A 9,917-nucleotide genomic window follows, 5' to 3' on the forward strand; every position below is an offset into this window, starting at 1 on the left:
GACTATGCAGCCAGAGGAACTTAGTAAAGACAAACTTATCACCATACATGAGGAAAGCAGTTGTAACAAAAAGGATAAAGATGTTCCAGGGGATTCCTCAAAAAACTAAAAATGGAACTCCCATTTGACCCAGTGATTCCGCTTCTAGGAATATATTCCAAGAAGCTAGAAACATCAGTCAGAAAGGATATATGCACCCCTATGTTCACAGCAGCACAATTTACCATAGCTAAGATTTGGAAACAGCCTAGGTGCCCATCAGCAGATGAGTGGATTAGAAAACTATGGTACATCTACACGATGGAATACTGTGCTGCCATAAAAAAGAAGGAATTCTTACCATTTGCAACAGCATGGATGGAACTGGAGAGCATTATGCTAAGTGAAATAACTCAGTCAGAGAAAGATAAATATCACATGATCTCACTCATCTATGGGAAATAATGAACAACATAAACTGATGAACAAAAACAGATCCAGAGACAGGGAAGCATCGATCAGATTGTCAAACCTCAGAGGGAAGGTAGGGGAGGGTGGGGGTAAGGGGGAGAGATCAACCAAAGGACTTGTATGCATGCATATAAGCCTAACCAGTGGTCACAGACAACAGGGGGGTGAAGGCATGAGCTGGGGTGGGGTGGGGGGGGTTGGGAAGGTAATGGGAGGATGAGGACACATATATAATACCTTAATCAATAAAGAAATTATTAAAAAAAAGATGTTCCAGGGGAAATGACAACAGCAAAATAACTTTACAATAAAGCGACTCTCAGAGATATTTTACGGCACTGAAAGCACAAAGGATAAAATGTTGGAGTGTGAGAATTAGCAGGGCACAAAAACGATGCTCTCTATGTCATGTTATACAATGAGAAGGTGAACACTATGCAAACTACCTGTGATGCTGAGGGCACCTGGGGAGGCCAAGGGAGACCTCAACCCGATAGCAGGGTCCAGGTCCTTGTGCAAAAGAAAGAATTCGAGGGCGAGACAGAAAGAGACAGCAAAGCACAGTAAATTTATTAAAGTGAAAGTGTGCACTCAAGAAGTGAGAGCAGGACTCAGAGAACAAGACGTCCCCGTGGGATCTGGGTAGATGGTTATTATTAAGCGTGGCAAGGGGTGGGGGGTTGGGGAGGGATAGGGTGGTCCTCAGCTTCTGACACTTGTGGAGTGACTGCTGATGTGGCTGCCCTTGTCCCTCACCTCCAGATAGTGATTTCTTCCTTCCTTCCTTCCTTCTTTCCTTCCTTCCTTCCTTCTTTCTTTCTTTCTTTCTTTCTTCTTTCTTTCTTTCTTTCTTTCTTTCTTTCTTTCTTTCTTTCCTTTTGGAACTGTCATGGCAATTCAGGAGGCAGAGTGGTTCCAAAATCATAATGTAAACTTATTATAATGGCCCTGTTGATCATTTTTAGGTTAAAATGGCTGCCAAATCTGGTAGAGACCAGTTTTGTTTGTCTTAACTACAGAAAATTGAGAGGGGAAAGCAGGGGAACAGGTGTTCAGCAAAAGTTGAGTCTGCAATGTCCAGCCAGAATGAAAAGGGGGCAGGTTAGAGCTTGAAGCCTTTGATCTCTATTCTAACTGGCTCTTTGTGGTAAGTTTTTTTTAACAAATAAACATTTTAATTTTCAATGTGTCTAGTGTTTTAAATTATAGAGTACTAAAAATATTAATTTTATCATTTCCTTATACATTCATAACCAACAATAAGACAGTTCTTAAATGTTTTGACAAAAGGTCACAGAACAATTGTAATTCTTCACATTGACTATTAAGATTCCTTTTTAATCCTCACCCGAGGACATGTTTTTTTATTGATTTTAGAGAGAAACATTAATCAGTTGCCTCCCATACATGCCCAGGGATTAAACCCAAAAATTAGATATGTGCCCTGACAGGGAATCAAACCCGCAACCTTTTGGTGTACAGGAGGATGCTCCAACCAACTGAGCCACCCAGCCAGGGCTTGAATATTAAGATTTTTTTTGCATAGTTTCAGCTTGCAGCTGTTTTTTTAAAAATATATTTTTATTGATTTCAGAGAGGAAGGGAGAGGGAGAGAGAGATAGAAACATCAATGATGAGAGAGAATCATAGATCGGCTGCCTCCTGCACGCCCCCTACTGGGGATCAAGCTCACAACCCAGGCATGTGCCCCTGATCAGAATCAAACCTGGGACCCTTCAGTCTGTGGGCTGAAGCTCTATCCACTGAGCCAAATCAGCCAGGGTGCAGTGTTGTTTTTATGGTCTCACAGTACTGTGCAAAGAGAGAACTGTCAGTACAGAAACTTCCTTCTCAATGAGATTGTTTTATTTAGTTACTAGAGGCCCAGTGCACGAAATTCGGGGTCCCTCAGCCCAGCCTGCACCCGCTCCAATCTGGGACCCCTTGGGGGATGTCTGACTGCCTATGGGATTGGGCCTAAACCGGCAGTCAGACATCCCTCTCACAATCCGGGACTGCTGGCTCCTAACTACTCGCCTGCCTGCCTAATTGCCCCTAACCACTCTGCCTGCCAGCCTGATAGCCCCCTAACTGCTCCCCTGACAGCCTGATTGACACCTAACTGCTCCTCTGCTGGCATGACCATCCTCAACTGCCCTCCTCTGTCACCCAGATTGCCCCAACTGCCTTCCCCTGTGGGACTGAGGGGACTAGGGGACTCTGGCTGCATAAGGCAGGGCTAAGGGGACTGGGCACCACCATCTGTGGCTGTGGGCACCACCATCTTGTGAGGGCATGACAGTCAATTAGCATATTCTCTCTTTATTAGATAGGATTAGGTTTGAAATTGTTTTGAGTGTAGTAACTCCGTAAATAAGAATAAAAAAAATAGATGTTAGAAAAACAAACTGGGTTGTTTTTTTATTTATTGTTTAAAGTATTACATATGTCTCCCTTTTCCCCAATTGACACCCCCCTCCAACTCCCATCCCCAGGACAAGTCCCCACAGCCCCAGTGTCTGTGTCCATTGGTTATGCTAATATGCATGCATACAAGTCCTTTGGTTGATCTCTCCCCTCTCCCCACCTTCTCTCTGAGGTTGGATGGTCTGTTCAGTATTACCTTGTCTCTGGATCTATTTTTGTTCATCAGTTTATGTTGTTCATTATGTCCCACATATGAATGAGGTCAGATGATATTTATCTTTGTCCGACTGGCTTATTTCACTTAGCATAATGCTCTCCAGTTCCATCCATGCTGTTGCAAATGGTACGAATTCCTTCTTTTTTACAGCAGCGTAGTATTCTATTGTGTAGATGTACCACCATTTTCTAATCCACTCATCTGCTGATGGGCACTTAGGCTGTTTCCAAATCTTATCAATGGTAAATTGTGCTGCATTGAACATAGAGGTGCATATATCCTTTCTGATTGATGTTTCTAGTTTCTTGGGATATATTCCTAGAAGTGGGATTACTGGGTCAAATGGGAGTTCCATTTTTAATTTTTTGAGGAAACTCCGTACTGTTTTCCACAGTGGCTGCACCAGTCTGCATTCCCTCCAGTAGTGCACGAGGGTTCCTTTTTCTCTGCATCCTCGCCAGCACTTGTCATTTGTTGATTTGTTGATGATAGCCATTATGACAGATGTGAGATGGTACCTCATTGTTGTTTTTATTTGCATCTCTCAGATGATTAGTGACTTTGAGCATGTTTTTATATGTCTCTTGGCCTTCTATATGTCCACTTTCAAAAAGTGTCTATTTAGGTCCTTTGCCCATTTTTTGATTGGATTGTTTATCTTCCTTTTGTTAAGTTGTATGAGTTCCCTGTAAATTTTGAGATTAAACCCTTATCTGAGATAGCATTGGCAAATATGTTCTCCCATGCAGTGGGCTTTCTTGTTGTTTTGTTGATGGTTTCTTTTGCTGTGCAGAAGCTTTTTGTTTTGATGTAGTCCAATTTGTTTATTTTCTCCTTAGTTTCCATTGCCTTAGGAGCTGTATTGGTAAAGGTATTGCTATGACATATGTCTGATATTTAGCTGCCTATGGAGTCTTCTGACATTTTTAGGGTTTCCTGTCTTACATTTAAGTCCTTTAACCATTTTGAGTTTGTTTTTGTGTATGGTGTAAATTGGTGGTCTAGTTTTATTGTTTTGCATGTATCTGACCAATTTTCCCAGCACTATTTATTGAAGAGACTCTCTTGACTCCATTGTATGCTTTTGCCTCCTTTGTAAAATATTAATTGAGCATAATGGCTTGGTTTGATTTCTGGGTTCTCTGTTCTGTTCCATTGGTCTATATGTCTGTTCTTGTGCCAATACCAGGCAGTTTTGAGAACCGTGGCTTTGTAACATAGCTTGATGTCTGGTATTGAGATCCCTCCAACTTTGTTCTTTCTCAGGATTGCTGTGGCTATTTGAGGTCTTCTTTTATTCCAGATGAATGTTTGGGGAGTTTGTTCTATATCTGTGAAATATGCTGTTGGTATTTTAATGGGGACTGCATTGAATCTATAAATTGTGTTGGGTTTTAATAAGTAAAAGTATTTTTTAATTACTAGTAGAACTAATCCACAGTTTAAAGTACATGCTTGGGATCTAGTAAACTGCTCCCAGAAGGAAAACCAGAGATATGCTTTTCCCTAAACATTACTTCAGAGCCAAAAATAATGATGTTGATGAGCAACAGCACATCTTTATCAAGAGTAGAAGCTTTCTGCTCCAAAATAAAAATTGGATACAGCCTTATCTAAAATGAAAAACTTCCAAATTTTGAAAGCATGCTAGTGCTTTTTGAGGGGTTGGGGGTGGCGGGGGGAGCTCACTACCAATCTTGGAGCATGCTTTGTTCATATTGGTCCCTTTAGTCATCTGAGCTAGAGTGAAAAATAAGAACACTGGCAAGGTCAATTCTTCCATAACTTTCCCATGGCCCTATGGCCCAATCCAAAAATGCTGGTGGAAGCATTAAGGCTGGAAACCAAATTATGTGCCCACCAAATCAAGTTCACACACAAAAATAAGCTTTACTAAGACTTATGACTGGATCATCGCTCTCCTTCCCACACAATTATATGGATCAAAATAATGTCCCTTTTGAGAAAAAGAAGAAAATAGAAAACAGAGGGAAAATGCAAAAGTAGGTCTTGTATATGTTACAAATATTTCTTCTGAGAGTCTCTTCATCCTAAGTTACCCTGGCAATCTAAATATGGATTTGTTTCAAGGTAATGAGAAAATTATCATATTTATTTATTGAACAAATACTTACATGGCTTTCACCATATGCCAGGCACTGTTCTAAGCATTTTATCAGTACTCTATGAAGAAACAATCTCAACAATTCTTTCAGGTATTTTCATTTACCTCATTTAGAAGAAACTGAGGCACAGAGAGGTTAAGTAACTTGCCCAATATCACATTAGTAAGTAGCAAAGCTGGAACTGGAACCCTGGCAGGCTGGCGAAAGGGTCTCTGCCCTTTATTGCTATGCTATGACATGTCGTTGATTTTTTTTCCACCCAGCCATTTAATTTGGTGTGTTTTTGTTTTTCTTTCTAGATCCTTCCCACTGATTTCTATTTGTTCTACTGAAACTTGGAAAGCATTATCCTCTTTACTATTTATAAAAACTTGGATCTGATTCCTAATCTGTGATTTTCAGTTCACCCTGAACGGCTCATCAAGGAAGATGCTGCAATAACTATGCCTGTGGGCACTACACCATTGGCAAGGAGAGCATTGATTTCATCTTGGACCAAATTCACAAAGTGGCTGACCAGGACACAGGCCTTCAGTATTTCTTGGTTTTCCAAGGCTTTGATGGAGGAACTGGTTCTGGATTCACCTCCCTGCTGAGGGCTCTCTGTCGATTATGGCAAGAAGTCCAAGCTAGAGTTCTCCACTTACCCAGCGCCAGCCCCCCTCCCCGCCCCCAGGTCTCCACAGTTGTAGTTGAGTCCTACAACTCGATCCTCACCACCCACGCCACTCTGGAGCACTCTGATTGTGCCTTTATGGTTGACAACAAGGCCATCTATGACATTTGTCGTAGAAAACTTGATACTGAGTGCCCAACCTACACTAACCTTTACCGCCTTATTATCCAGACTGTGTCCTCCATCACTGCTTCCCTCAGGTTTGATGGAGCCCTGAATGTTGATCTGACAGAATTCCAGACCAACCTGTCCCCGCATCCACTTCCCTCTGGCCACATATGTCATCTCTGCTGAGAAAGCCCACCATGAACAGCTTACTGTAGTAGAGGTCACCAATGCGTGCTTTGAGCCAGCCAACCAGATGGTGAAATGTACCTCACACCACCGTAAAGACATAAAGCTTGCCACCTGCTGTACCATGGAGACCTGGTTCCCAAAGATGTCAATGCTCCCATTGTCACCATCAAGACCAAACGTACCATCCAGTTTGTGGACTGGTGCCCACTGGCTTCAAAGTTGGCATTAATTACCAGGCTCCCACTGTCATATCTGGTGGAGACCTGGCCAAAGTACAGTGAGCTGTGAGCATGCTGAACAACACCACAGCTACTGCTGAGGCCTGGACCACAAGTTTAACCTAATGTGTGCCATGTGCCTTTGTCCGCTGGTACATGGGTGAGGGCATGGAGGAAAGAGAGCTGTCTGAGGCCCCTGAGGACATGGCTGCCCTTGAGAAGGATTATGAGGAGGTTGGTGTGGATTCTGTTGAAAGAGAGGGTGAGAAAGAAGGAGAACACTAATTACCATTCTTTCAGCCCTGCAACATGTCATACTCAGAACTTCAGGTTCAACAGCTACCAGGTGTTCATGCTTTCTGGTTAGATTGTCTTCACTTATACCTGTGATCATATCTGTCTTTTTCTTGTGTACCTATAAGATTTCCCCCTCATATCCCAAAATAAAAGCATTGAGAAATAAAAACAAAACAAACAAAAAATATGCATGTATGCTTTTAAACATAATTTCCTTTGAAAAAGAAATACAAAGAGAAAGCAAAAAGAAACAGTGTATAATGAAGTTTTTCCTTTTCTTATTATTAGTTTCAGGTATACAGTATAGTGGTTAGACAATCATATGCTATATAAAGTGTTCCTCCCGATATTTCCAATACCACCTGGCACCATTCAGAGTTATTACAATTCTAGAGGCCCGGTGCATGAAATTCGTACACTCAAGTGGGGGGAGTCCCTCAGCCCGGCCTGCGCCCTCTCGCAGTCCAGGAGCCCTCGAGGTATGTCTGTCAGTTGGATATCCTTAGCACTGCCGCAGAGGCAGGAGAGGTTCCTGCCACCACCCCTGCACTCACCAGCCATGAGCCTGGCTTCTGGCTGAGTGGCGCTCCCCCTGTGGGAGCGCACTGACCACCAGGGGGCAGCTTCTGTGTTGGGTTTCTGCCCCCTGGTGGTCAGTGAGTGTCATAAAGAATGGTCATTCCGCTGTTCAGTCGATTTGCATATTAGCCTTTTATTATATAGGATTATTGACTATATTTCCTATGCTGTACTTTACATCCCAATGACTGTTTTCTAACTAACAATCTATACTTCTCAAACCTTTTACCTTTTTCACCAACCCCCTCCTCCCTCTGGCAACCATCAGACTGTTTTCTGTATCTATGAGTCTGTTTCTGTTTTGTTTATTCATTTATACTATTCTTAAGATTCCACATGATTCCACATATAAGTGAAATCATATGGTATTTGTCTGTCTCTGACTTATTTCACTTAGCATAATACCATCTAGGTATATTCATGATGTCACAAATGGTAAGATTTCATTATTTTTTAAGGCCAAGTAATATTCCATTGTATATACGTACCACAGATTTTAATTCACTTTTCTTTTGATGGGCACTTGGGTTGCTTCCATATCTTGGCTATCCTACCTAATAATAGACAAATATGCAAATTGACCGTACCTTCGCTATGCCCACGATTGGCCAGGAGGCGCGGAGGGGCGGGACTCGGGGTGGCTGGGGCACGAGCTCAGTGTCTGCGCCATGGCTGTGCTGCGGCACAGAAGGGGCCTCTGGGGCAGCGAGCCCACGTGCCGCCGTGGACCATCAAAAGCGGGGGAGCTGGGTGCCTGTCTGCTCAGGCACCAGGCCTTTCAGAAGCCTCCACCACACCGGAGGCTTCTGAAAGGCCTGGTGCACCAGAGGACAGGCACCCAGCTCCCCCGCGATCGAAAGCCGGGAGCTGTGTGTCCGCTACGGCACTAGCGGACCCCCTGCCATCAAAAGCGGGGAGCAGGCTGCTAGCAGTGTCCACAGAGCGTGCTAGGCTTTGCGGGGCAGTGGATATGGCCTGGAGCCTGGATGGCAGGTTAGGCCTAGGGGACCCTACACGTGCATGATTTAATCATGCACTGGGCCTCTAGTTGTGAATATAATATTACTATGCTGCAATGAACATAGGGGTGCATATATTCTTTCAAATTAGTGTTTCAGGTTTCTTTGAATATATACCCAGAAGTGAAATTGCTGGGTCATAAGGCAGTTCTATTTTTGAGGAACCTCCATACTGTTTTCCATAGTATATAATAAATCAATTTTAGATACAATGCCTGATGTTTTTTTCAAGATGGATTAACTTATAATTTAGAGGCCATTCTGAGTGCTTATTTATAACTTAACTATCTTATAACAAACTAGAGGCCCGATGCACAAAAATTTGTGCAAGAATAGCCTTCCTTTCCCCAGCTGCCAGCACCAGCTTCCCTCTGGCACCCTGGACCTGGGCTTCCCTCCTCCAGCTGCCAGCAGGCACCCAGGACCCAGGTGGCTTCCCTCTGGCCACCAGCTTCATCCAGGAGGATGTCTGGAAGGACGTCCAGTCTAATTAGCATATTACCCTTTTATTATTATAGATTATTTAAATAATGACTCTCCATATTCATATCTTTCTTTTTTAAAAAAAAAATATTTATTTTTGGGACTATCTCACCTCTCCTCCCATGTGGTTCCCAAGCAACTACCATGGTCTCATGGTGGGGAGAAGGATAGGATTGCATATCATTTTATTCACTCCTCAGCTGTTACAAATAGATTTATTTTAAAAAAGAATAGTAACTTTTGAAAAACAAAAGCTCCATTCTTTTTGGAAGAACTTGTTCAGTTATGACTGTCAACTGATGGCATCAACTCACTACAACAGGAATCCCTAGTTTGGGGTGCAGTGAAGAAGGAAACTTTATTCAGTACAAACAGCTCAATTGTAATACAGCCCAACTGTGAGAACAGCACAGCTATGGAACAGCTCAATAGTGTTATAGCTCAGTTATGAAACAGCATGGCTTGTCTGCACGGTGGCCCTGGGATGAGAAGACCCTGGGCCCAGGGTTCTCTCTGGATAAACAGCTCTGCTCTGCCTGCCTGTCCTCTACTCTGGCCCAAGGAGATATTTTTGATGTCTCAGCTTAGGTGTTTCAGCTCCAGCAGGGGAAACACAACCTTTTGTTCTTAGTAGAAAGGATGACTTTCTCATGCAAATGAGGACTTCAAATACTCACAGTTCGATTGGTCCAAAAGTTACTTCTTGATTGGGCAGGGTGGTGCCACTCTGATTGGTTGGTAAAGATGTTGATGGGGATATAGCTGCACAGGTCCAATTGGATGGGGAAAGTTTCAGTCCTATTGGTTGAAATAGGATTCCAGGAACTCCTTTATAAGGGCTGGCTCAGCTGGCAGGAACACTGCAGGCAGGTAGTTCAGTACTTTCTCCCTAAAGTGCAGTTTGTGGAAGAAGTCTCTGTGTAGAAATGGTTGCTAGGCTCTGTTTGTTTTGTTTTGTTAATTTGAGCCTTGTTAGCCACCAGGAGTCCTTCTTGATGAGTATCTTCTTTCTGAGGGTCCACATGATCTTTTTACATGAATTTACCTGTTCCATTGGGAATTTATCAAAATACTAGTGGCCCAGTGCATGGATTTGTGCACATTGAAAGGAAATTAATTAGAAGAAAT

At 42.9% G+C, this 9,917-nt stretch overlaps 1 pseudogene; it reads left to right on the forward strand.

The window, feature by feature from the left end:
- The first annotated feature begins 488 nt into the window (after nt 1–488).
- On the forward strand, nt 489–6,696 carry LOC103287983 (tubulin alpha-1B chain-like; annotated as a pseudogene).
- Nucleotides 6,697–9,917: the final 3,221 nt, after the last annotated feature.

This window comes from Eptesicus fuscus, chromosome 2 (genome assembly GCF_027574615.1).
Source record: "Eptesicus fuscus isolate TK198812 chromosome 2, DD_ASM_mEF_20220401, whole genome shotgun sequence".
Lineage (NCBI taxonomy): Eukaryota > Metazoa > Chordata > Mammalia > Chiroptera > Vespertilionidae > Eptesicus > Eptesicus fuscus.